Here is a 27816-nt window from a genome sequence, read left to right as displayed (position 1 = left end):
TGTGTACACTCTTAGAATGTTAGCCTTGGAACATGAAAGTTTAACTCTTTTTTATATTTATTTATTTATTCCCTTTTGTTGCCCTTGTTGTTTTTTTACTCATTTATATGATTTTAAGTTGACTACCTCTTCTCCCTGTTTGATTATAAATTCCTTTAGGACAGGTCCCATGTCTCTCTCATTTCCACCCACCTCTATTTTTCATTTTTTATTTGATAGTATAGAAATTGAGAGGGTATAGAGGGAGTGAAAGCTTGCCCCCTGAAGGAGGGACCCAAGGGCTTCAAGCTAGGTCTTGTCCATTTAACCAGATGCACCATATCTCAGTCCTGTCTCCCTCATTTTAAGTTATAATTAGTTCTTGAATTGTTCTGTATAGATATTAAACAGCTTGTACTTAACTTTTTATTTATTTAAGAGTTGGGGGATTTGCCTATGTGAATCTACCCCTACCAGTAGACTTTTTTTGCTTTTCATTTCAGAGAGGGAAGGAAGTGGGGAGAGAAAGAGAGGAGAGACCCCACAGCACTATGAATCACTCATGAAGCTTCCCCTGAAGTCATGCATGGCGCTCCTGTGTGCTCTACATGTTGAATTATTTTCCATTCTTTCAATATTATTGAGCAAGTGAGTCAAGTAGTAGGTAAGATTAATAACTTTTAAAAAAGGAATTACAAAATTCTAAACTCTAAAAAGATATAAACATTTCATATATATTTATCACCCACCTATCAGATAGAGAAAGAAAAAAATTCCTAACATGGGCATGTGTTTAATATGTGACTAATAGTCAAGTTTATTGCTACTTTATTGCATTCTGTTTAAATGAATCACTCAGTTCTTGAGTTTTTTCTAAGGAACACAGAATATCTTTCCTCTTTTTAAATTTAATTATCTTTATTTGTTTATTGGGTAGAGACAGGCAGAAATCAAGAGAAAAAGGAGAGATAGAGAGGAAGAGAGAACCTGCAATACTGCTTCACCACTTGCAAAGCTTTCTCACTGCAGGTGGGGACTGGGGGCTTGAGCCTGGGTCCTTGTGCATTGTAACATGCATGCTTAACTAGAAGCACTACCACCTGGCCACTCTATTTTTTGAATGTTATGTTTATAGTTTTACTAGAACCCTAAACTATTTTAGATAATTTAAGAAAAATATTGATACACACATATTTTTTAAATAAATGAGGCAGGAAGAAGGGTAGAATGGGAATAGAGGAGTTGATGAATAAGTTGATGAATATGCAGTGGGGCATAGAGGTGCACAGCTTAACTATTGGAGAAATCATGTTCAAGAACATTTAAATATGAAGGCCACGGACATGGATTTTTATTTATTCAACGCCGCCAGCATTTTAGACCCTTTCATTGTGCACCTTGATATATCCAAGGGGAGGTGCTTTGTAAAAATATTGGACCTCAGTGATCAATCTACTTTTATTTCTCTTACTATCAGTTAATTTTGGGCATTCTGGTATTTGTGAGAGTCATAAATTCTTATTCCAACAGAGAGACTGCATCATTCTGATGGTTTGAAATCTGATGCAAATAGTAAGGTGAAAGACAACCCCATTTAAGTTCTTTGTGGGCAAGTCTTGCATGACTGCAAGACTCTTCAACTCTGATTTATTAACTATTTATCAAGAACATAAATGCAAGCTGCTGAGTGATATAAAAGCAATGCCTAGGAACATAGTTCTGGGTTCCCTGAGTCTCATCAGTATGCAAATCACCAAGTAGACTACAAATGCCCCACCAGCAAAACAGTCAGGATGCCATTCTCACTGATGCATATGGATGAAGTCACGCCCAACAAATTCCCTCCCCAAATGTGCTCTCTTGCTGCATTATTTATGGACTGAAAATGCAGGTTGACTTCTGCAGCAATTCCTTGGCTGCATTCTCTTCCTACTGAGGTCTGTGAACTGTAATCTGGTCCTTGGTTGTAAAGCATTTATCCTTTCCTTGACAGCAAAATTGTTACTCTATACTAGCAACAATAGCATTAAAATGTTTTACTTCTTTTTTTTTTCTTTTTTTTTTTTGAGCCTGTATAAGGTGGAAGGGTAAGGAAGGGGAGGTTTCACTGCTTTGGCTGCTTTTTTATATATGTATAAAAGTATTGGGGGATCAGGCTGTGGTACACCTGATTAGGCACACATGTTGAAAAGTATGCTTCTACCTTGGTCTTTTTTAATTAGAGTGATGATTGGGATCTTAGGAGAACCACATTATTTGAACATTTAAATAAATATTTTCAGTATGGTTCAAGTTCTCTTACCCTCAAGTCTCCTTTTATTGTCCTTCTCTTTATTTTTCATTTTCATTTGCTGCCTTCTCTTTATTTTTCATTTTCATTTGCTGCCTTCACAGAGGCAGAACAACTTGTTAAGCAAATTTAATGTGAAGTACAGACTTTCCTGGAGCCACAAATAAGAAAAAGGTTTTTTTTTTTTTTTTCAACATCAGCATGGAATGACTAAGATACATCCAAAAAGGGAAATGAGGGAAATGCAGTTTTTAGGGTTAGAGAAATTGTATATAAGATAAAAACAATTTCACCAAGGAATGAGTACTTTACCTAACATCTGAAAACTCCTTTATAAAAACTGTACATTATTAAAATAAGCTGAGGGACTGAAATAATATGCTAAAGCCAAGGAAATGTTCAATAAACAGTGTAAAAAGAGAGGAGCTAACAGAGGATGAGGAAGAGACAGCATTTTACTTTCCTCTAAAAATTCTCTATTATTCTCTCTTAACTCTCAGTTGAGGTCTCACTGACATATAACATTATAATAATGTCAGATGTACAATGTAATGCTTTTTTATTTGTATGTATTGCAAAATGATCACTATATAAGTGTAGTTGTTTTATATACTTTTTTTTTTTCTTTGAGCAAGAATATACTTGTTGGGAAAGTTTTAGAAACATCTGGGCTGGTTGGTGGCAGGCCCAGATGAGCACAAATGTTAACACACAGGAGGACCTGGGTACAGACCACTTGGTGCCCACTTGCAGATGGGAAGCTTAATGAGCAGTGAGGCATATCTCCAGGTCTTCCTCTCTTTCCTCCCTGTCCTATCAAATAAATAAATAAATAAATAAATAAATGCAAGTAGAAGAATCATCCATTTCTTAGTTGGGGCATGTGGGAAGAGGACTGTGGGAAGATGGAAACAGCTGATTATGCATCCAAACCAAATTTGAGCCTGGCCCCTACTGCACTGGAATCTTCCCCTCTCTCCCTCTGTGTTTCGATCTACCTGAAAAAGTTGACCTGAGGTGAAGTTCTGGAGGTGAAATAAACAAACAAACAAACAAACAAATAGAAACAGTTAGTCAGTAGTGTGTTAATGTATAGCTAGCACCATTTAACTCACCCAAAGTCTATATTAGAAGTATATAGGGAGTTGGGCAGTAGTGCAGCAGGTTAAGCACAGGTGACACAGGACCAGCATAAGGATCCTGGTTCCAGCCCCCAGATCCCCACCTGCAGGAGAGTCCCTTTACAAGCGGGGAAGCAGGTCTGCAGGTGTCTATCTTTCTCTCCCCCTCTTTATCTTCCCCTCTTTTCTCCATTTCTCTCTGTCCTATCCAACAATTATGACATTAATAACAACAATAATAACTACAACAATAAAACAACAAGGGCAACAAAAGGAAATAAATAAGAAAAACATTAAATAATAACAATTTTTTAAAAAGAAGTATATAAAGATCAAAATACATTCAAAATAGCTTCTTTTGTTGAGGTAACATTGACTTATACCATTGTATCTGTTTCTACATACTTTATTTTAACAAGCGAGATAAAGAACAATAGAAAGACCAGAACACTGATCAGCTCTGTTTTATGGTCGTACTTGGGTCGAAACTAAGGCTTTTGAATCTCAGGCATGTAAATCTTTTGCATAACTATTATGCAGTTTCACTGGCCCTATCATTATGTATGTTTTAAGAATGCTTTTCAGAACTCTTCAAAAGTTGTCACACTCAACACCAAAGTGTGAGCTCTGTCTACACTATGTAACCCTTTGGCAACCTCAGTTCTGAGGGTTGAATCTAGAGGTTGGAAATATTAAAGTTTTATTATCCACTGAGCTCTGTGATCAGATTTCTTATATTCAGGTCATTTTAATGTGAGTAGTGAACAAATGGTTAGAACTCTTAGGCATATAGGAGGAAATCATTTAACAAATTATATTGGCTACCACTTAATAAATGGCATAGCAGAATACACAGCCATGTGAGCTCACTCTAGTGTTTAACCTTTTAGATGAATAAGCAATTAAATCCATGAGAGCTGTTTACAAAACAGGGACTCAGATGGGCCTCTGGGTAATTTTGGAACCATATAGTAACTTTTCTCAGAGAAATTCTATTGATAATACTCATATGTTGAAGAAATATATAAACAAGGAAAATATAAGCAAGGGCTTTTATTTTTTATTTTTTATATGTATTTATTTTCCCTTTTGTTGTCCTTGTAGTTATTACTATTGTTGTTATTTATGTCATCCTTGTTGGATAGGACAGAGAGACATGGAGAGAGAAGGGGAAGACAGAGTGGGGGAGAGAAAGACACCTGCAGGTCTGCTTCACTGCCTGTGAAGGGACTCCCCTGCAGATGGGGAGCCAGGGGCTTGAACAAGGATCCTTAAGCCGGCCTTTATGCTTCCCGCCATGTGCAGTTAAATCACCGGCTGCGCTACTGCTGGACTCCGGCTATTCATTTTTCATAGGTTGCTTCATTTTTATTATTATCATTATTAATTTTTGTACAGCTAAGTTTCATTCACGCATGATATCACTGCTCTGGACCAATATGGTACTTAAAAAAAAAATCAAGGGGGCTGATTGCTAGCACAGCAGGTTATGTGCACAAAGCACAAGGACTGGCATAAGGATCTGGGTTGAGCTCCCTGCTTTCCACCTGCAGTGGGGTCGCTTCACAAGTGGTGAAGCAGGTCTGCAGGTGTCTGTCTTCCTCTCCCCCTCTCTGTCTTCTCCTTCTCTCTCGATTTCTCTCTGTCCTATCCAACAAAAACAGCAATAACGACAATAACAAAAAGTGTAACAAACAGGAAAAAAAGGCCCTCAAGAGCAGTGGATTCATAGTGCATGCACTGAGCCCCAACAATAACCCTGGAGGCAAAAAAGAAAAAAAAAGAAAATGTTTTACTAATATTTGTACCAGTCATTCTATATTCCGGGAACACTATATATATATATATATATTTTTTTTTTTTTCATATTGCTATAGTTGGTCTTCCTGTATTCCCTCTGTAAAAATGTCTTTATCTCTGTACTGCTGGTTTAAATTTCTTATTGATCATGCTGGTGTCATATACTCTTGTATTGGAGCTGACCACAACCAGATAGACAATGGTACATAGTACAAAGTGCAAGAATCTGGGTTTCAGCCTCCTCCTCCTCTGCCTGCAGGCAGGTCACTTCTAAAGTGGTGAAGCAGGTGTCTCTCTTTCTCTGTATCTTCCCTTCCACTCTCAATTTCTCTCTGTCCTATCAAAAAAAAAAAAAAAGCCACCAGGAGCAGTGGATTTGTACTGCTGGCATCGAGCCCCAGCAATAACCCTGGAATCAAAACAAACAAACACAATTGGAAACCTAGTTGTTGTCCTAGAGACATGGAGCTTCTTCAAAGAAGATCATCTTTATTTCAAATTTATATTCTTTGAAAGCTGTTTCCACATAATCTATCATAGAATCTCCTATAGCCCCTCTTTGGAAAGCAAATTTATCTAAAAAGTAATATATGCAGGTTTTATTAATTTTTAATTATTCTCTATAAGATAGACTATCTTGAAGTTTGCATTTTCATATGACTTTATTAAAGGACTCCATTTAAAATAATTTGGAAAGCAGAGACAACTATCGGAAGAAAATCATATAATTCTATATCCCAGAAATTAGAAATATTACAATTTTGGTCAATTTTTGTCACAGGTACATCTTCACAAACAGTTTGCAAGTAATAGCTTTTGAATATTGATTTATTCCTTGGGAAAGAGAACAACGAACCATATAGTTTTGATATGCGTGGTGCCAAGTGTTGAACCTGTGGCCTTGGGCTTACAAAGCATGTATTCTAGCCCCAGTCTACCTCTTGACCAAGTTACAACTTTTGACTCAAGAATCTGACATTAACTCATTTTAATAAAGAGTCATTAGATCAATCTTTTTAAGTGTTCTTTAAAAAACAAGGTTACATAATAGTCTACCCTTCTAGCATATAATTTTTAAAATGTGTTCTTGTTAGTGAAAGTTACTACATGATAAACATTGCTATATGATTGATTTTCGCCAATTGTTTTTTTTAAGTTAGATTTTGAGTATGAAAATGACCACACGGCAGTAGGGCGGTATCGCAGAGGGTTAAGCGCGCGTGGCGCAAAGCACAAGGGCAAGTGTAAGGATCCCAGTTGGAGCCTCAGGCTTCCCACCTGCAGGGGAATCCTTCATAGGTGAAGCAGGTCTGCAGGTGTCTATCTTTCTTTCCTCCTCTCTGTCTTCCCCTCTTCTTTCCATTTCTCTCTTTCCTATCCAACAACAATGACATCAATAACAACAATAGTAATTACAACGATAAAACAAGGGAACAAAAAAAAGGAATAAATAAATATTAAAAAAAGAAAATGACCACACAAATGCATAATAAAATACAACTTTATATGTATATATGTCATAAAGATATATCTCTACATGGTTTTAAAAGTTTTAATAATGGACTTTTACCTCATAAAATAATTTTCCTTCAATTGATAAGGGAAGTTTATTATCTTTTTTGAAAAGTCTTTTTCTTGGATTATTTGCAACATTAAACAGTTTTTATTTAAGTGATTTCTTTTATTTATTCCCTTTTGTTACCCTTGTTGTTTTATTATTGTAGTTATTATTGTTGTTGTTGTTGGGTAGGACAGAGAGAAATGGAGAGAGGGGAAGACAGAGAGAGGCAGAGAAAGACAGACATCTGCAGACCTGTTTCACAGCCTGTGAAGCGACTCCCCTGCAGGTGGGGAGCCGGGGGCTCCAACCAGGATCCTTATGCCGGTCCTTGAGCTTTGTGCCACATGCGCTTAACCCACTGTGCTACTGCCCGACTCCCTATTTAAGTGATTTCTATGTGTGTTTTTTTTTTCCTTAGGACATTATTTTCAAAATACTGAAATACAGATTACAACTCTTTGGCCTTCATTTTAATTCTATGGCTTATACATGTTACATTTTGTAGAACGACTAAGCCTCATTTAAGCACAGCTATTTCTCTGATTTCAGAAGTCTGGGAAGATCACCATTCTCATTAAAGGCATTTGTCAAGTGCTGGTGAGTCTCCAGGCTTAGAGCTAAACAGCTAAATAAATGCAGTTTTTTCACTTTAGGCATTTGAGGTGATGAATGTGAAAGCTTTAGAAAGATGTTTACAAGGTAATTGTCTACTTATCCTTATTTAGCTGTTGGTTTTAAGAAGCTTTAATAGAAAAACCAGAATCTGTAAAATAAATTACAAAGCAACCAGTTTGCCTTCACTCCAGTATATGACCTCAGGCATTTAAATATATGAAACACACAGAAAATTAGTTTGTCTCAAGTCCTCTTTTGATCACTAGGGTGAAAATGACTACAAATACCAACATTTTAAATACTAGAAAATGTCTAGCCAAATATCCAGGTCCTAGTCTTAGTTCAGATATGTTTATTTCATAATTCCTTATAAATGAAGATTTTTAACAAAGAAATTTATTTTGTCTTCTACTTTAAAAAAAAAGGTTGATGATAGATGTATATTATTACCGTCTTTAGACTATAAGTCACTGGGTTGCAGTAACTCTTTCCTCCTTTGTATCACCCCTTTGTCTCTCAGTGTATGCCGACAGTGGTTTCTGTGCTTGGTAAATGGTGGCTGACTAATGAGCTACTCAGGGGAACCATTTGGGTCATTCATTTCTTGGTAGCAATTATGTCACTGGCAGCCATCACTGGCACACTTGAGAGCTTTTTATTTAAGCAAAGACGAAATACTGAATTGTGAAACTCTTCTGATATGTTTTTACTAAATATTTATCTTCCTTACTGGGAAAGCTGTTTTTTCTGATCCTTCAGTTCTCCAAATACTTGGAGGAAAACAAAAATAGATGCTACTTACATTGGATTTTTTTTTTTTTTTGGAGGGTTCTTTCCATCCAACCTGGTCTTTATTTTGCTTTAAGTGCCAGCTATGGTATTATCAGCACATTATCATGCAGCACCGCTTCTCTGTAACAGCTTAACCATGATTAATGCTGTGAGATAAATTTGGGATGTCATCTTGAGGAAAATTCTGTGATTTGGATCATCCCATAGTGAAAAATGGGGTATGTAAGAGAGGGAGAGAGATAAAGCATATTAGAAGAAGTAGGATTGGAACAGTCTGGTAGCAGTCTCATGTAGTTTCATCTCACAGTGTTGTTGTTGTTGTTGTTGTTGTTTTTCTTTAGCATTGTTATTATTTTGGGAGACCTTGCCCTTTACTAGCAATTATTGGATAGATTTTTTTTTTGAAGAAAAACTACATAAAATTGCCTGGAGCCAGTCGTCTTAATGAAAAAATACACGGCAAGTATTCAAGAACTGGCTATTCAAATCTATGAACCCCCCCTTTATTTGACTCTTGTCTGTCGCACTTCTGTAATTGAATGAGCAGATGCATCACCACTGCTCAAATAAGCTTTTCTAGACTATTAAAAAAGTACATCTATCAGGTTAATGATTCTCAATTTTGTTCTTCAATATACTGTCAATAAAAATAAATACATACCTTTTTCAAGGGCAAGAATAATTTCTTTATGTACAGTTGAAATAAAGCATATTTATTTTAGGTAAGACATTTTCTGAGAAGTGAGAAATAAGGAATAGCATATAGACATCCTTAAGTAAAGGAATGCCTATCCTCATTAGTTTATCTCAAATAGTATTTTCTAGATTCTGATATTAAACTGTGAATATAATACTGATCATGCCCACTTAAAGATTGACTTCCAGATTCTGTCATAATAAAACTCACCTTCCATGTGTGAATATCATTGTGTAGAACCATAGTATAATTCCATCATGAAATATCTCATGGCTCAGAGTCTATGTTGATAGAATAATTTCTGAGACAATAAAAGGTCTCACTATAGATTTTTCAACTTGGACCACCTAAATACACCCCCCCCCCCCTCCAGAACAGCAAGGATGATGTAAAAGGCACTAGAAGGAATAATGTAATTCTACAACTCTTAGTATTTGTGTCTTTCCAAGTCTAATCTAGCATCCCCTTACATTGTTACCTTAGAACTTTTTTCTCCTGTCATGGGTTAGTGAAAAGTTGTAGTAGGGAACTGTACTGTTTCTGTTCTCTCTTGGTCCATACCTTTTTTGGAGCTTCATCTGATTAATCACATCTTTTTTGTTTACTGACTCTTGACATTGGCTGCTGCATTTAGAGAACTGTTTGGGTTACTTTTTTCACTATTGGAGGATATTATACCACCAACCACCTGGAGCACTGGAGGATAAGAGAGGTACTCCTACCTGTTTAGAACCCATCGTCAAGTTAGGGTGAAGAAAAGGGTAGACCTCTCATTCGTGAGGGGTTGACTATGGGAGGCAGATCAAAAGTGATCAGTGTCCTTAACATTTTGTTCCCCTTGTTGACCCTGGAAATAGAATCTGGTCAAGGCAGGTTTTTTTCTGGGGAAACTGTGAGATTGCAGGACATCAATGGTTTCTACTGAGAAGAGAGGACCTGTCTTTACAGGACAATTAGCATCGCAAGGGAAAGATGGGAGATGGCAGAAAATCCAGAGAAGCTTGTTTTAGAATAGTATTATTTTGAATTTTCTAGAGAATATAGTTCTGATTTTTATCATTAGGTAAAATGATAAAATACCTGTAATTTTACTCCTTGGTATATTCTGAGGAAACTCTTCTTTACAAGGAAACCAAAATGTTCGAGGAGTCTCACTGCAATTTAGTATCCATAACAATGCTTTTAGGTTTAGTGTGTTTCTCTTGTCCTAGCTAAGGCCCACAAGAAATAAATAGCCTATACCAGAGTAAATAGCCTAATGGGTCGGATTCAACTGCCTTCCTACATGGTGGACTTAGAAATATCAGTTTACATGACTGGCACTTTCCTACTTCAGTATTCAAGTAAGTGTAATAGTTCTTTCTCTTGTCCTATTTCTGTCTCTGTCACAGTAAAATAAATTAATTTTTAAAATAATATTAGTAGATGAAGACGAAACTTTATATTTTCTCTAAACATTCCCCCAAATTTCATTGGGATATAATCAATCTCATAAAATCTTAAAAAGAAAACTTCCATCAATTAAGCTCAAAGCATATGACATATATAGTGAAATGATTGCCATAATAAGTTATAGATGACAATAAAAAGAAAAAAATTTTCTCCTGATAAAAATACTTAATTTTTGTACATATCAAAGTAACTGATCATCAGAATCATGCAAATAAAGAACTCAATGAGATATCACTTTACACCTGTGAGAATGTCCTAATGATCGGTAATAACAAATGTTGGAGAGGATGACACTTCTGCACTGCAGGTCGGAGTGTACACTGGTCCAACCTTTCTAGAAAATAGTCTGAAGATTTCTCAGAGCACTAGAAATAAACCTACACTATGATGCAGCAATTTCTCTCCTGGGGATTTACCCAAAGGAAACAAAAGCACCTATCAGAAAAGATCTGTGTATACCTGTGTTTCTATTGTCACTTTCTTGAGCTTGAGGAACTCCTTTTAGCATTTCTGATAAGGCAATTGTAGTGGTGATTAATTCCTTCAGGTATTTTTAAATGGGTGGGTGGGATATTTACTCTTCCACATCTGAAGGCCAGCCTCACTGGAGACAGCATTCTTTCTTGACTGACAGCATTTGATTCTTTCACTATTTTGAATTTGTAATTCCATTCTCTCTTGGGCTGAAAGTTTCTGTTGAAAATTCTGCTAATAATATAATAGGGATTATTTATTTATTTATTTATTTATATTTTTTCATTATCTTTATTTATTTGATAGAGCCAGAAGCTGATAGAAAGGGAGGGAAATAGAAAGGGAGAGAGAGACACATCTACAGCCCTGCTTCACCACTTGTGAAGCTTTCCTCCTGCAGGTGGGGAAGGGGGCTTGAACTCAGGTCCTTGCACATTATAACATGTAGGCTCAATTAGGTATGCCCCTAAGGGATTATTTGTTTGTATGTTCATTCTCTGCTTCAACAACTATTTTACTGCTTTGAATTTAAAAAATTAAGTATGATATTTCTAACTTTAGCCCTGTTTAGGTTCGGCATGTTCTTTGTATTACATAAAACTCAGTCTTTTTCTTCCCAGGTTTGGGAGAAATTTTGCTTTAAGTAAATTATTTTGTTCTCTGTCTTTTCCTTCTGGAATTCCCATAATATATATATATATATATTTATATATATATAATATATATATATATAAAAATATATATATATATTTTTTTCTTTCACCATGTCTCACAAATGCTGTAGACTTTCTTCACTGTTTTTTTTTTTTTTAATTTTGTTTCTCTGAATAAATTCAAATGTGCCATTTTCCAGGCCACAGATTCTTCTGAATGTTTGGGTCTGCTTTCAAAGCTCTCTATTGAATTCTTCACTTCAGTCATTATATTTATCTGCTATAGGATTTTTTTTCTTTTGGATAGGTTTAATTTCCTCGTTGAACTTCTTGTGTTTATGTATCATTTCTGAAAATGTATTTAGTTTTCATTTTTTAAATTTTCTTTATTTATTTTATAGACAGCCAGAAATTGAGGGGGGGGAGACAGAGAAGAACAGAAGCAGAGAGACACCTGCAGCACTGCTTCACCACTTCTGAAGCTTTCCCCCTACAGGTAGGGACCAGGGGCTTGAACCCAGATCCCTGTACATTTTAACATATGCGCTCAACCAGGTACACTACCACCCAGCCCATTTGGTTTTCTATAATCTTGCTTTTCACTAAATAGGATTGATCTGAGTTTTTCCACAGTTTACAGATCACCATTTCTTTTAAAATTTGTTTGTTTGTTTATGTCTGTGGGGGAAGAGAAAGGGAAAAAGAGCATCACTCTGGCACTAGTGATGATGAAGATCTAGCTCAGAACCACAAGCTTGAGAGTGCAACTGCATCACCTCTCTGGCCTGTGACCTCTATCTGTTTATCTGTTATGTGAGCTATACTAACCTACTTTTTGGATCACATAGGCATCTGAATTTTTAGGACAGTTGATGAGTAATGTTGACAGATTCATATTAAAGTAAGCAAAACCCTCTTCCTGACGTGTTACTTTTGTCAGAAACAAATAACTCACCAGTCAGTTCAGTTAGTTCAGTTTGTGCTTATGGCCATGTCTGCTGGGACTATCCTTAGGCAAGTGGGGCCAGCAAAAACTGTTTGAGCTCTAAGTTTGGGATGTCAGACTACCACTATTATGAGGTGGTAGATGGATTTGATTCTCTATCCATGTGAGGCTATAGGATAAGCCCCAGTGTCCTGGATTTTCTGTTCAACTGTAGTATGCAACAAGGATTGGATTTTATTTAAGTATTAAGTGGGACTCTGAATTAGCTTCCCAGCCCTGATGGAGAAGGAAGATGTGACCTGGAACCTAAGCAACTCTTTACTGGTAAATTAAAATAAGACAAAATTGTAGATTTATTTTCCTTGTTAGGCGATGTTACTAGTTTTAATATGTAAGTGTAGAGGAAGTCACAGACTGTATTTTCCAATTAAGTGACACTACAAGCAGGACTGCTGCATAACCTACAGAGTTTCTGGTGTGCTCTGATGAAATGCTCAGGATGGACAGACTGAATGCTGTATTCAGCAATTCTTCTTCTTCTAGCATTTGCCCTTCTTCCGTAGCCAGTCAACAGCGTCAGGTTGAGCCTGATGTAAAGTTTCGAGACCTCCTTTGAATCTGGAGAGGTGGCAGTCAATGAATGGGATCATCAATTTATTTCCTTGCTGTGCTTATTGGCATCTCTAGGACTGGTAAGGTTCTTTGTGGTCTCAATTCAAGCCAGCCCACATCCCAGGATTCCCAACTAAATAGAATTACTGGCTTAGCTTTTTAGACTGTCATCTCTGCCTATCCACCCTCTGGCTTGAGCTTGTTCCCATTAATTCTTTTGAACAGAAGGGCTGGGGCCAGGTTTGAAGCCACCCCTTCACAAACACCTGTAATGGTAATATTTCACAAGTGGAGGAGAAGCTCTGCAGGTATCTTTTACTCTCCCTCTTTATCTTCCCCTTCCTCTTCAACTTCCTCTCTCTCCAATCAAAAAATAAAAAATAAAATGAAGAAAAATCTGGCTGTCAGGAACAGTAGATTCATAGTGCCTGCACTGAACTCCAGTAATAATGGTGTGCCAAAAAGAAAGGCAGGAAGGGGTCCTCTTCCTTAGCATCAGGTGAGACTATGACTCAGCTTTCTTGTTTGGATGGGAAGGGTCCCTATTCAGGAAACTTTCAAATTGTCACAAACAGGCAATTTCTAGTCAGCAGGGGCCAGGAGATACACCAAGCAATAAGAGATCGTGTGTGTGTGTGTGTGTGTGTGTGTGTGTGTGTGTTTAATTTCTCTATTTTATTTTATTTTATTTTATTTTATTTTATTTTATTTTATTTCCTTCAGGGTTATTGCTGAGGCTTGGTGCCTGCACTACAAATCTACTCACTGCTCCTGGAGCCTATTTTTTCCCTTTTGTTGGCCTTGTTGTTTATTGTTGTTGTTACTGATGTTGTTGTTGTTGGATAGGACAGAGAGAAATGGAGAGAGGAGGGGAAGACATAGAGGTAGAGGTAGAGAGAAAGACTACAGGTCACCACTTGTGAAGCGACCCCCGCCCTGCAGGTGGGGAGCTGGGGGCTGGAACCGACATCCTTGTGCTGGTCCTTGAGCTTCAAGCTCTTCACGCCATGTGTGCTTATCCCACTGCACTACCTCCTGGCCACCCTATGTGTTTTTATTTTGCTGGCAGGAATTATTTCACAACTAGTGCTGACTTTGTTCTGGGAATAAACTGCTATGCCTAGTTGTGTCAGTAAATTAGAAAAAAAAAATGGTCTCAGCATAATCCCAGCTATCATCAAATGCTTTCTAGTTGATGGGTTATTGGTAAATTTTAAGTATGTGATATGACACCACAAGGCTCTATAGAGGATTTAGGGGACTGTAAAGATCTTCATTTTTCTCCCCAATCTTCCTTCTTTTCCATTTTATAAAACTTTTATCTTTTTTGTTTGCTTGTTTGCTTTTCATTTATGTGTGAAGGAAAAGGGAGAATTTAGCTATTGTGGGTGTGAGTTAAATCCATACTGTGAACTGAGGAACTGTAATGCTAATATTACTAGCTAAAAAGAATTCTAAATGTCATGATTTTTAAAACCATCTAGAAATTATAGCTTAATTTTGAATTCTAGTTTGGAGAAGATATGCTGTTAATTTATAATGCTATATGGTGGTGCACCTGGTTGAACGCACACATTACAATGTTCAGTGACCCAGGCTCAAGCCCCCAGTCCCCATCTGCAGGGGTGGGGAGGGTGGAGGGGGCGCTTCACAAATGGTGAAATAGTACTACAGGTATCTCTCCTTCTTGATCACCTCCTTCACTCTTAATTTTCCTGTCTCTATCCAAAGTAATAATAATAAAAACAACTTTTATTTATTTATTTATTCCCTTTTGTTGCCCTTGTTTCTTATTGTTGTTATTGTTGTTGTTGTTATTGATGTCATCGTTGTTGGATAGGACAGAGAGAAATCGAGAGAGAAGGGGAAGACAGAGTGGGGGAGAGAAAGATAGATACCTGCAGACCTGCTTCACTGCTTGTGAAGCGACTCCCCTGCTGATCCTTATGCAGGTCCTTGTGCCTTGCACCACTACCCGCTGTGCTACTGCCTCACTCCCCAAAATAACTTTTTTAAACTCCTGTAATACAGAAATAGTCATCTGGACACTAAAATTAGTGACCTATTTCCCCCCTTTAATGTCTGAATAATAGAAAGTGAAAATTTACAGTTACTGATGATGATAGTCAAAACTGAAGCATCCAGAATATGAGGGTAGTTTGACTAAAAAAAAAAAGCCTCACAACTTCAATATAATTTATCGAACTAGCAATTGATTTTTCATCTTTTTTTAATTTCTTAAGCTTAGATATTCAATACATGTAATTTTTCTCCTTTTTCAGTTTGCTCACATAAAAAAGTTCAATTTCAAGTTAAACCTTTATTTCCTTTATTCTGTTTTCCTTTTAATACTGAAGAACTGCTCACTGATACTTTCATTGTGAAAGACATTTCTAAATTCTCTGTAAATCTTTTTTTTTCCTTCCTTCTTTCTCACTCCCTTCTTTCCTTTCTCCCTTTTTAGAAAACCTATATAAATGTCTTTATTTTTTTCACAGTAAGGGCTTCACATTAGAAAATTACAAATCACACAATCATTTAATGCTAGCTGTATATGATTCAGTGTTAATAGATCAATGGTAATAAAATAAGAAAGACATATTACTTCAAGCAAAGGACTCTGGGAAAGGAGGGTGGGTAGGGGTCCTTAGGGGTCCAGGTGAATGATGATGGAAAAAGACTTCAGGTTGGGGGGATTAGAGTGTTTGTAGATACTTATCACATTTGATAAGTGTCAACAATTTTACTGTAAATCATTAACTCCCCCAATAAAATGACAAAAGGAAGAAATAGTTGTATTTTCAACTTATTAATTAATTCTAGATAATTGTTGTAGCCTGACAAATTCATTGTTTGTTCAGATACTATGTGGTCCATTATTTATTATTAACATAAACATATTTTTAGTATTTTAACACAAACCAAATCTTGCAATAATTTACCTTGTTGCAAACTAAACTGTATTACCACAGTGACCCAGAGATATGATTTTGATGAAAACGGTATAATTCTGGTTCTTTCTATAATAAATCCAGTGTTTTTCTATAGACTAATTATCATTATCAAAACTTTAGGTAATCCAAACAGTGGGAGCACTTTTTGTGTTTTTCAAATTAAATATTGTAATTCAGAAGGAATATCTTTGAATCATAAATCAGTAAGCAAGGCAATAGTATTAAAATATTGATACTCCTATTTTAGAACCCCAAGATACTTTCTTCAAATGATATTGTCTAAGATGTAGAAGATATTCATCGCATTACTTTACATAATTGAAAATATTTCATATTCAATGATGAAAAACTAGAAGTATTCCTCCTCAGATCAGGTAGTAGACAGGGCTATCTACTAATACCATTACTATTCAACATAGTGTTGGAAATTCTTGCCATAGCAATCAGGTAGGAGCAAGGAATTAAAGGCATACAGACCAGAAGAGAAGAAGTCAAACTCCCTGTTTGCAGATGATATGACAGTATACATAGAAAAACCTAGAGAATCCAGCAGAAAGCTTTTGGAAATTGTCGGGCAATAGAGTAAGGTGTCAAGCTACAAAATTAACATACAAAAGTCAGTGGCATTTCTCTATGCAAACACTAAGGTAGCAGAAGAAATCCAGAAATCAATCCCTTTTATGATGGCAACAAAAACAATAAAATATCTAGGAATAAGCCTAACAAAAGAAGTGAAAGACTTGTGTACTGAAAATCATGAGTCACTATTCAAGGAAATAGAAAAAGAAACTAAGTGGAAAGACATTCCATGTTCATGGAGTGGAAGAATTAACATAATCGAAATGAATATATTACCCAGAGCAATATGCAAACTTAATGCAATCCCCATCAAGATCTCACCCAGTTTTTTTTTTTTTTCTTTAGGAGAATAGAGAAAAAGCTACAGATATTTATGTGGAAATAGAAAAGACTTAGAATTGCCAAAACAAACTTGAGAAGAAAATGTTGGTGCAACTCATTCCATCTAAATTTTATAGGCATTTTAAGTGATACAAATCCAATGACAAGGAAGACAAAACCAAAAACAAATGGGAATATATCAAAGTAAAACACTTCTGAACAGCACAAAAAAAAAAAAAAAAAAAACCATCATCCAAACAAAGAAACCCCTTACACAATGGGGAAAAAATTTTACATGCCATACATCAGACAAGAGATTAATAACCAAAAGTATATAAAGAGTTCACCAAACTCAGCAATGAGAAAACGAATGACTCCATCCAAAAATGAGGAGATGATATTATCAGTATATTCACCATGGAAGAGATTCAAAAGGCCAACAAACATAGGAAAAAATGCCCCAAGTCATTGTTAGAAAAATGTAAATAAAGACAATAATGAAATATGATTTCTCTTGTGAGAATGTTATATACAGAAAAGGTAGCAGCAACAAATGTTGGAGAGGTTGTGGGGACAAAGGAGCTCTCTTGTACTGCTGGTGGGAATGTAAATTGGTCTAACCTTTGTGGAGAGCAGTCTGGAGAACTCTTAGAAGGCTAAGTAGACCTACCATAAGATCCTGTAATTGTGCTTCTGGGGTTGTATCCTAAGGAACCAAACACATCCATTCAAAAAAAATTGTGAGGGCAGGGGTAGATAGCATAATGGCAAATGCTAGAAGAAGAAGATAGCATAATAGTTATGCAAAAAGACTCTCATGCCTGAGGCTCCAAAGTCCCAGGTTCAATCCCCTGCCAGAGCTGAACAGTGCTCTGGTTAAAAAAAAAAAAAATTGTGTATACCTATGTTCATAGCAGTAGAATTTGTAATAGCTAAAACCTGGAAGCAACCCAGGTGCCCAACAACAGATGAGTGGCTGAGTAATTTATGGCATATATACATAATGGAATACCATTCAGCTATTAAAAATGGTGAGTTCACCTTCTTCATCTCATCTTGGATGAAATTTGGAGGAATCATGTTAAGTGAGGTATGTCAGAAGAGAAGGATGAATATGGAATGATCTCACTCATAGACAGAAGTTGTAAAATAAGAACAGATTGGAAATCACAAAGCAGAACTTGGACTGAAGTTGGTGTACTGCACCAAAGTAAAGGACTCTCAGGTGGGGGGGGAGGGTTCAGGTTCTGGAACAGGATTGCAGAGGAGGACCTAGGGTGGGGGGCTGAATTATGTGGAAAACTGAGAAATGTTACACATGCACAAACTACTGTATTTTTACTGTCGACTATAAACCATTAATTCTCCAATAAACAAATTAAAAAAATGTAACTACAAAAAATACTTCAAAATAGCCTAAATATTCAATAAAAGGATGAATAAATATACTCTATTCACATCTTATTTGAAATGTTATTATGTTAGAAATATTTATCATAATTGACTTATTTTATCACCTTGGCTTTGGAAGAGATCTTCACAGAAAAAAATAAACATGTTATGATAATATTAAAATTGTTTAGTTAGAAAATTGACAATATTTTCTCTTTTCAGATTTATGATTGGATAGAGAAACTGAGGTGGGGACCAAAGGCTTGAACCTGGGTCCTTGTGCATGGTACTGTGAGCATTTAACCAGGTGCATCAACACTGGGTCTCCTTGTATTTTATCCATTTTATAATTTTTGAAAAAATGAGAATGAAGGATTGGCGAAGTAGCACACTTGGATAGTCTGTGTTCTGCCTTGCTATGTTTATGATCCAGGTTCAAGCCTTATTCCCACCACACTGAAGGAAGTGCAGTGGTCTCTTTCACTCTCTGTCAATGCCTTGCTTTATCTAAAAAAGAGAGAGAAAGAGGGAGAAAATGAACAGTTTCATAGTCAGAAAAATAAATTTGCAATGTATGCACATTAAAAAAAATCTTCGCTACTGTTCAATATAGAAATTCTACTACTGGGGGTGTCTGGCTGTAGCGCAAAGGTTCTGCGCATGTGGCGCAAAGCTCAAGGACTCTCGTAAAGATCCCAGTTCGAGCCCCCAGCTCCCCACCTGCAGGGGTGGCCCTTCACAGGAGGTGAAGCAGGTCTGCAGGTGTCTTTCTCTCCCCCTCTCTGTCTTCCCCTCCTCTTTCCATTTCTCTCTGTCCTATCCAACAGCTACAACATCAATGACAACAACAACAATAAAAACAACAAGGGCAACAAAAGGGAAAAGAAAAAAAAAAAGGAAATTCTATTACTGGAAATATTTCAAAGGCAAATTACCTAATATGTGAAAGAAATTATGTCCACAAAGTGATACATTAAACAATAAGAACACAATTATAATAATCATAAATAAATCCAAAGTTAAAGTTAGGGAAAATTAAATATGCCAAATGTTAATCATAACACTTTACACTGATGAACATTTTTTTTTTATCACTTTTCTTTTTTGCTTGTTTTTTAAGATTTTTTTTTAATTAAGCTTTGAGGTATTTTCTTTGTTAAAGAATTTTTGTTATCTTTATTTACTTATTGAACAGACCCAGAAATCAAGAGAGTGGGATAGATACCTTCAACACTGCTTCATCACCTGGAAAGCTTTCCTCCTGCAGATGGTGACTGGGGACTCGAATCTGGGTCCTTGAGCATTATGCTCAACCAAGCGCACCACCATCTAGTCCCTCCACTTTTCTGTTATTTATTTATTTATTTATTTTATAGTATCATTTGGGATTTTCACAGATGCTGATAATTAGTTGTTTGCTCAATTAGATGAGAAATGTGTGTGTGTATATATATATCTTATCTAATGGTTTTATCAAAAGTTGATGTATCATTTAAACCATTCTCAGTAAAGTTTTTGGCAAGTTTCCACTGGTGGGATTTTGGCAAGTTTCCACTTGTGGACTTAAAAATTAGTTGAGTAGATATGGCTTAACATAATTACTGTTCCTCTTAGGGTGACCAGAGTCCTTTAATAATGCTAATTGTCCATGTTGATTTTTTTTAATGAATGAGATCTTGCAGGGTCATGGGAAGTATAATAAAGTATTACTCTTACCTCCTCTGTTCAACTCATAGTAATTTCACTAAAGGAGGAGAAAATTGTTACCATAGTCAGACATAGTGACTCAGAGCAGAAGAGCTGCTATTACTTGTTCTTACTGCTTTTCAGTCATTCAGAAAAACCTAGAAACCACAGACTATATCAAACATAGCACTGGACAGAGATGTGACTATGATGTCGGAAAACAGGGTCTAGCTATATAATGTTTTTTTTTTTTTCACTTCAAAAAGCCTAGCCAGTGGCCTTCCTTCCTAACATCACTGCTTTTTCTGTACTTACATCAGAAGATATGAGTGCTAAAGAATGTTTGGCTTTAGATTTATTTTGAACTTTTAAGGATCTCATACAGTGACAGAGAGAAAATAGTGAAATAGTGATATCACTCCCTGGTCACTCTTTTCATCTAAACAGAGAGAAGGAGACACACCACTAAAGTGAAGCTTCACCTTGTGTCACAGCACCTTTCATGTGATGCCAGGACTTAAACCTGGGCCAAGTGCATAGTATGCATCCTTGTGGGTGAACTATCTCTGACTGTTGCTAGTATCTTTGATAGCAATATCTTCTTCAGTTTGGATGTGTTGAGAGTTTTTTCCAGAGCACAATGCAAGCCCATTGTTACAGTTACCTTTCATAAACATTTTAAACTCTAAGCCTCAATTCATTTATCTTTGACCTAAACATCTCCTAAAAAATCACAACTCATTTATGCTTTCAATAACACTTGAAATATTGTAGTCTCAATAGCTTTTGAAAAGTGAATCGGTGATGTTTTCTTACCCTCCTGGTTCTTTCTTAGTGAAGTGCTAATTGTATTTCTATCACGTGTTCATAACTAAAAGGTAAAATCATGGTATGTAGTCAGGTACCAAAAACATCATGAGACAGGATGTGCTTTAGAGCTTATGGTTAATAGATGAAATTAACCTTCATCAATAGCTCTTCATTATGCATGATGCTAAAAAACTAAACAAGATTCTTGTCATAAAAGAGGACTAAGGAAAGAGCAAAAATATTGGTAAATATAACAGATTTCTTTTAATTTTTCAAAATTGTCTAAGTTGAAAGAAAAAGTATAACACTGTATACTTTAGTTATTTATGTATCTAGAAAATACTTGAGCCATCTTATAAACTGTAACAGTTTTAGCCATTCATCTATTCTGTCTTTGACTGGATTTGTCTCTTTAAATTAAATGGCCAGTGGTATGTGCTTACTATTATTTTTTGTTTGTTTCTGCTGATTTGTAGTTCCTTTCTATTCCTTCCTTCTTTTTTTGCTTATCTTTCTGGCTTCTTGATTATAATACTTAAATTACTTTCTCATTATGTTTTACTATAATATTTTTCCTGTGCTTATCATAAACTTAGATGTAATAATTTTTATTTAGATGCATTCTGAAATTCTACATTTTATTTATTTTATGTTTTTGTATGACACATTTTATATCTTGTGTTCCACTCAGCTCACTATTGTAGTTATAGGTTGCTTTTTTTTACTGCTAATGTCTTTTTTTCTTATATACTTAAAATTATTTATTCACAAAATTACAAAATAGCATGGGTACAATTCCACACTGTTCACACCACCAGAGTTCTGTGTCCCTGTTCCCTCCATTAGAAACTGCAGTGGTTCTCCCAAGGTCACCATTTTTATCACTGAACTTTAGTGATAACCTTGGTGGAAAAAAAAGTATCTTTCATAGCAAAACAATTATACAATAATTTAATAACTCTCTTGCTTGATACTTAAATTATTTCTATTAAAATATACATAATAGCATAAATAACATCTTCAAATATTTGATTTTAGTCAAACTTAGATCAATTCCAATGAACTGAGTTACTGGGTCAAAAAGTATAGAAAAATTAATAGCTTATGATACACTTTGCTAGATTTCTTCCCTAAAGATCAGTTAACACTGACATCAGCAATATGAGAAAACCACCTTAACTGCTTTCTTTACAGTATGTTGGGAGTTATCTTTATAAAAAACAAGATTTGCTTGTGCTAATTTGTTAGGTTAAAAAGATGGTTCATTGTTTTAATTTGAATTTATTAGTAAGGCAGAACATGTTTTCATGATTATTAACAAGATTTAATTTCTAGTTTGTGAATAATTTTCCTTGCTTTCGATTTGGCAGTTTTAGCCTTATGATGTAGGTACAAATTACTATCTTTACTGGAGTAAGCATTTTATCTGTCTTATTCACTGATTTATCTACACATATGTCTATACAATAAATATTAGTAGAAAAATACATCTTTTTTTCCATTGATGAGGAAACTAACATTTATTGCCTAACGCTAGACTTCTCTGAAATAGAACACGAGATTTTTAAGCATTTGTCAAGAACCTTTAACCATGACTTTTCTGTACATAATCCTAATCTTTTGTCATGTTTCCAGTTTAATCTGTCAGAAGTTTTAACTTAAGTGAGGATTTTTTTTTATTGCCACAGGGCTTAGTCCTTGCATGATGAATTCACCACTCCCCTGCATACCTATTTTTTTTCTTCTTGAGAGGATAGAGATTGAGAGAGAAGTGGGAGATAAAGATACCTGCAGCCCTGTTTCACTGATTGTGAGGCTTCCCCCTGTAGGTGGAAAACATGGCTTGAACCCAGGTCTTTGTGCACAGGAGACACTTAGATTAAAAAAAATGATAAAAACAAAAACACAACAATAGAATTATGCAAAGACTACCACAAACCAATGAAAACAAAGAAAGTCTGTAAAGTTAAATTAGGAAGAGCTTCCAGAAGGGGTATCATTTAAGAATATTTTCTGTTGACGTGCCATTGATCTGTAGGCCTAAATTTGTTCCCGAAGTATATTTCACACTGATATACATGTATATACCAGACCACACCTGCCTTAATCATTCACCAATAAAATAGCAATGGGGGGGGGTGTTCTCCAGAAAAACAGAAGAGTAAGGTTATTACAGATAGGCTATCTATATCTTGGAAACAGATACATAAACAGGAAAGTCCTTTGTACTAGGGGGATGTTGAATGTGACAAGAATGTAGGATGAATAAATGGTAAAGATTGGTGACAGACTTGGGGAAATCAATCACAGTTAAATTATAATGGTCTAATGGACAGTGATATGGAAGCATAGTGCATTGGGCAAGGAAGATCCCAAGCCCATTTTAAGTGTGATTTTGATACAAAGGCAGTGGAAAGGGTTAAGCAGAGTATATAGATCATTTGTGAGTATGAATAAACTAGACACAGTATATCAGTAAACCAGAGATGGAAGACACTTATAGTTGCTAGCATCAGAATTCTGATTTTATCAATGCAGCAATGTTCCAACTATTTATACCTTACTTTTAGACTGCCAAAGTTATAGTTTTGACTAGTGATATATAAGTAAAGAATTCTATGTGAATAGAGGATTCTGAGACCATTGCATGAAAGGTACACTGTTGAGTTGAATATCTTTAGCCTCTTATTCCTTGCTTTCATTTATACCTGAAATGTAATTAAATACCTACAGGTGTGGCTGCTGCCTTAGAGTGCAAAGAGAAAAGCTATCCAGTAAGGATGGGGGAATAGCAAAATGGAATGTTTCTGAACCTTTGATAATCCTTGACTTGGCTTTTCTTCTAGTTGAGTTTGAATAAATTCTAAGATAGCTTGACAGCAGAGGATGAATGTTTACAAATGAATGATTATACCATCTTGATATCTTGATTTTAGCCCATGTTCACCTTCTGTAATGCACTTACATCTTTTTAAGACACTCAGTTTGTGGCATTTAACACAGTTATTTCTCCTTAAGTTTTGGATTAAGTCTGTATTTAAAGCATAATGATTCTTTTGGTCTCAGTTTGTCTAAAGGTCAGAGTTAATTTTAAGAGTTTAGTTACAGTTGTTAAATAGATCATTTTTATCTTCATTTGTATTATCCTGTGTCTATTCATACATGCATCTTTATGTGAGTGATAAAAGAGAATCTTTATTGTTAGGGTTGGGATGGTTTGGGTGGGGGTAGGATGAAAGAAAACCCACTTAAGTTGTTTTATGAAAGTGGAAAGGTAACTTATTAGAGTAAGTTGTCCTTGTGTAATCAAGTGACATATTTGAGCAATTGTTTTTAAAACTTATAAAAGAGTACCCTAATGTGTTGTTGAACTTTATTAATCTGTATCTGAGCCAAGAGGTACTACTTTGCTATTTATTACTCAGATCTACCTATCAGATCCATTTTATTTCCTGGATTTCTGCAAGTTTTATTTCAGAAATGCAGCCCTCTTTGTAAAGAGAATTTCTTCACAATTAAATGTGGGCTGTGGTATTGTGTTGATCCTGCTTTTAATTTAAGTGGAAAGGCTGATAAAAACAAAGTTGAATCTATTAAAAGCCAAATGTTTCTAACACAAATGAGGTTTGGTTTGCACCTTGATGAATGCATAAAAGATAGGCTGATCACATTGCCACAAAGGAGCTACATCATTAATCAGAACTCTTGTTGCAGGACCAAATATGAATTAGGGAGTTCTGATGTCAGAAAAAAGAAATATAGCCTTGTGCCATTTTCATTGCAATATTTGTGTTACCAAGCAACACGATTCTCCCATTTAGAAAGACCCTAATGATGCTGGCAGTACAATCTTGGAATAATGCTTAGTACAACTTCATTATCTCCACCACTCTAGCTGCACTGCATATGCAGTGTCTGATTAGGGATAACGAGAAGTAGAATGAGTGCTGTTTGGTGCACCTGCATCTAAAAGACCAAATAAAGTATTGATTAGGATGAATGTAATGACGGTCATTTAGTGTGTTTATCTGCTCACAGCATGCATTTGAGCTGACAAAGAATGTAGTACAGCCCACTGTTAAATGTGCCCTACAATTGTGAAGCCTTAATGAGTCTGTCATGCCAGGTCACATAGACACAAAAATTGTGACATCAACTGTTACTAACTCTGTTGACACCTGGTTGTGGCCTTTCTATATGGAAAGTTTTGAACAAAGATGAAGATTGAAATAACTGGATGCTTTCTCCTATGTCTTTTGAAATCTGGAAACCTTTCTGTCTGTGTTCAGGTTTCTGTTCTTTTTGCCAAACAATCTAATTTTAATACTTGAGGAAATGTTTTTTTCTCCTAGCTTTCAAGCTGCACAGTTGCTTCAAAAGATACTTTGGCAAATATCTATTCCCCTACTTATTTCCTATCCATTTTTTTTTAACCTTTGCACTTCTGTCCAAATCTCTGGTTTCCAAGGGTTATCACAGTGCAGCAAATGTGAGAGAAATATGCACTAAAAATAAAATCTATGACAATCTTGGCTCAACATCTTTCCAGATGGTATTATTGACTTATAAGTGACATTTATGCCATAACATTTTTAATCCACAAAGCAATTTAGAAGTAACCTTCCATTTTCAAACTATCTTAACCATTTTCCATCCCCCTCTATCACTGGATTTTACTCATAAAGCCTGAGCATTGAAGAACGAGAGAAATGTTTTATATTTTCTTCTGCCAGTTCCACTGTTATATGCAACATGTGACACTATTTCTAAGAATCACCATAGAAAGAAAAGCACCAACACAACTTCTTATAAGACTAATTCCTGTCTTCTCCATACCCTGTGTACCTCAAGTAAAAATGGTAAAAAACAAACAAACAAAAAACCCTCACATAGCTTTTTTTCTTGCCTCCAGGGTTGTCACTAGGAATCCACTGCTCCTGGAGGCTATTTTTTCCATTTTTGTTTTTGTTGGTTAGGGCAGAGAGAAATGGAAAGAGGAGGGAAAGACAGAGAGTGGGAGAGAAAGATAGACACCTGCAGACCTGCTTCGCCACTTGCAAAGCGACCTTCATGCAGGTGGGGAGCCTGGAACTCAACCAGGATCCTTGTGGCAGTTCTTGAGCTTTGCACTATGTGTGCTTAACTCGGTGCACTACCATCCAGCTGCCTCACATAAATTTTTTTTAGAGACAAGAGGTAGAATAAGTGGAGGTACTGTTCTAATTGAGATTGGCAAGCCTTTATTTATTTTTTTTAAAGTTGGTTTTTTTTTGCTTTTGTCTTTATTTATTGGATAGAGACAGCCAGAAACCAAGAGGGAAGGGAGTGGTGGATAAGGATAGAGAAAAACACCTGCAGACCTGCTTGCTTCACCACTAGCAAAGCTTTAGCATTCCCCCCTACAGAGGGGGAACATGGGCTGGAACCTGTACATTGTAACATGTGTGTTCAACCAGGTGCATTACCATCTGGCCCTGGCAATCCTTTATAGTTTTTACCAGGAAAGAGGGAATCATTGAATAGGGCCCTTCAGATGCTAGAATACCTATACATTCATTCAGTGTGATTTAAAAAAATAGAAGAATTAATGTGGCAAAATCTAATTTACAATAAAGGAGCCAGGAGCTTATAATGGAGCAAGGACCATCTTGTCAACAAACAAGTGTTGATAACACTGAACAGTCACAAGTAAAAAATTGAAACTAGACCAGTATCTAATATCATGTACAATAATAATTCAAAATGGATCAAAAACCTGAGCGAGGAGAGATCATAATTGTTAAGAGAATCTGTGTCTGACCACCCTTGAAGCAAGATAGTGTTAAAACATACAAAATTTCCAGGACTTTTTACTATTACTATCTTTAATTTCAATGTTTTAATTCTGATTAAAAATTTATATAATTGGAGTACAGTTGACTAGAGACTTACTGAAGAAACTTCTGTGACAAAAATAGACATACTGTATGTGTGTCCAAAAGTTAGGTTACCCCCCCCCCCCACTCTGGATTCCTCATCATGGTGATGACAAAGGGATACTAACAACAACTTACAATATATAGAAGCTCAACTTTCATCAGTCCTACTCTACGCAGAGAAAATAAGATGTTCCTAAAGGGATGAGTTAGTAGGATAGAGAATAAAGCCTTGCTTGACTTTCCCAATATACAAATAACAAATTACTACTACTACTACTACTAATAATAATACACACATGTTTTGTATAGTTGAAGTCCTTGTAGCAAAATAGTGGTTTTTTACTAAACCTAAGGGAAAACACAAAATGAAACTTGTACTCTGGTGTATTGCATCAAAGCAAAGAACTCCAGAGAAGGAGGGGAAAAGGTTGGGGGAACTGGAGCATGTGTTGGGGTCCTGGTGCATGTTGGTAGAAAAGGATCTAAATTGGGGATGAGAGTGTTTTGTAGATGAGAAATTTTATCTATGTGTCAATAACTACACAGTTAATCATGAACTCCCCAATAAAATATTTTGAACATGAAAAATATAGCATTTTAGTAATGTTGCTCATAATTGTGATCATGAAACTACAACAGTATAAATTTATGAGATTCCGCAGGGCCAGCAGTGGAGAAACTGTTACTGAAACCAGACCTTCCACCTTCTGCACCCCACACTGATCCTGGGTCCATACTCCCAGAGGGATAAAGAATCGGGAAGCTATCAAGGGAGGGGATTGGATATGCAGCTCTGGGGGTGGGCAATGTGTGGAAACGTGCCCCTCTTATCCTATGGTCTTGTCAATGTTTAAATTTTATAAATAAAAGAATATTTTATGTAAAAATAGCTTTATATAATTATTTAAATATTCAGGACTTAGAAATTTTGTTTAAGATTTCATAGATTTCACATTTGGTTCCAACATCTGTCTGTATATTTTATTTAGGTGTGTGTTAAGCAGTGATCGAGGTAATTGTTGTAATGTATCTGATATCTTTTATTTTTATTCTTTAGATGGAATTTCTTTTTTTAAGTTTTTTAATAGTTATTTATTTATTTATTTATTTCCTTTTTGTTGTCTTTGTTGTTTTATTGTTGTAGTTATTGTTGTTGTTATTGAC

General features: G+C 35.8%; 1 protein-coding gene across 1 annotated transcript in view; it reads right to left on the bottom strand.

Moving 5' to 3' along the window:
- The window catches only part of GALNTL6 (polypeptide N-acetylgalactosaminyltransferase like 6), a 1261228-nt gene that overhangs the window by 272496 nt on the left and 960916 nt on the right, over positions 1-27816 (bottom strand). The gene's annotated exons all lie outside the window — the stretch shown is intronic.

This window comes from Erinaceus europaeus, chromosome 2 (assembly GCF_950295315.1).
Source record: "Erinaceus europaeus chromosome 2, mEriEur2.1, whole genome shotgun sequence".
Taxonomy (NCBI): domain Eukaryota; kingdom Metazoa; phylum Chordata; class Mammalia; order Eulipotyphla; family Erinaceidae; genus Erinaceus; species Erinaceus europaeus.
Note: the sequence above shows the minus strand (reverse complement) of the source record. Positions and strands in the feature narration are given on the sequence as shown.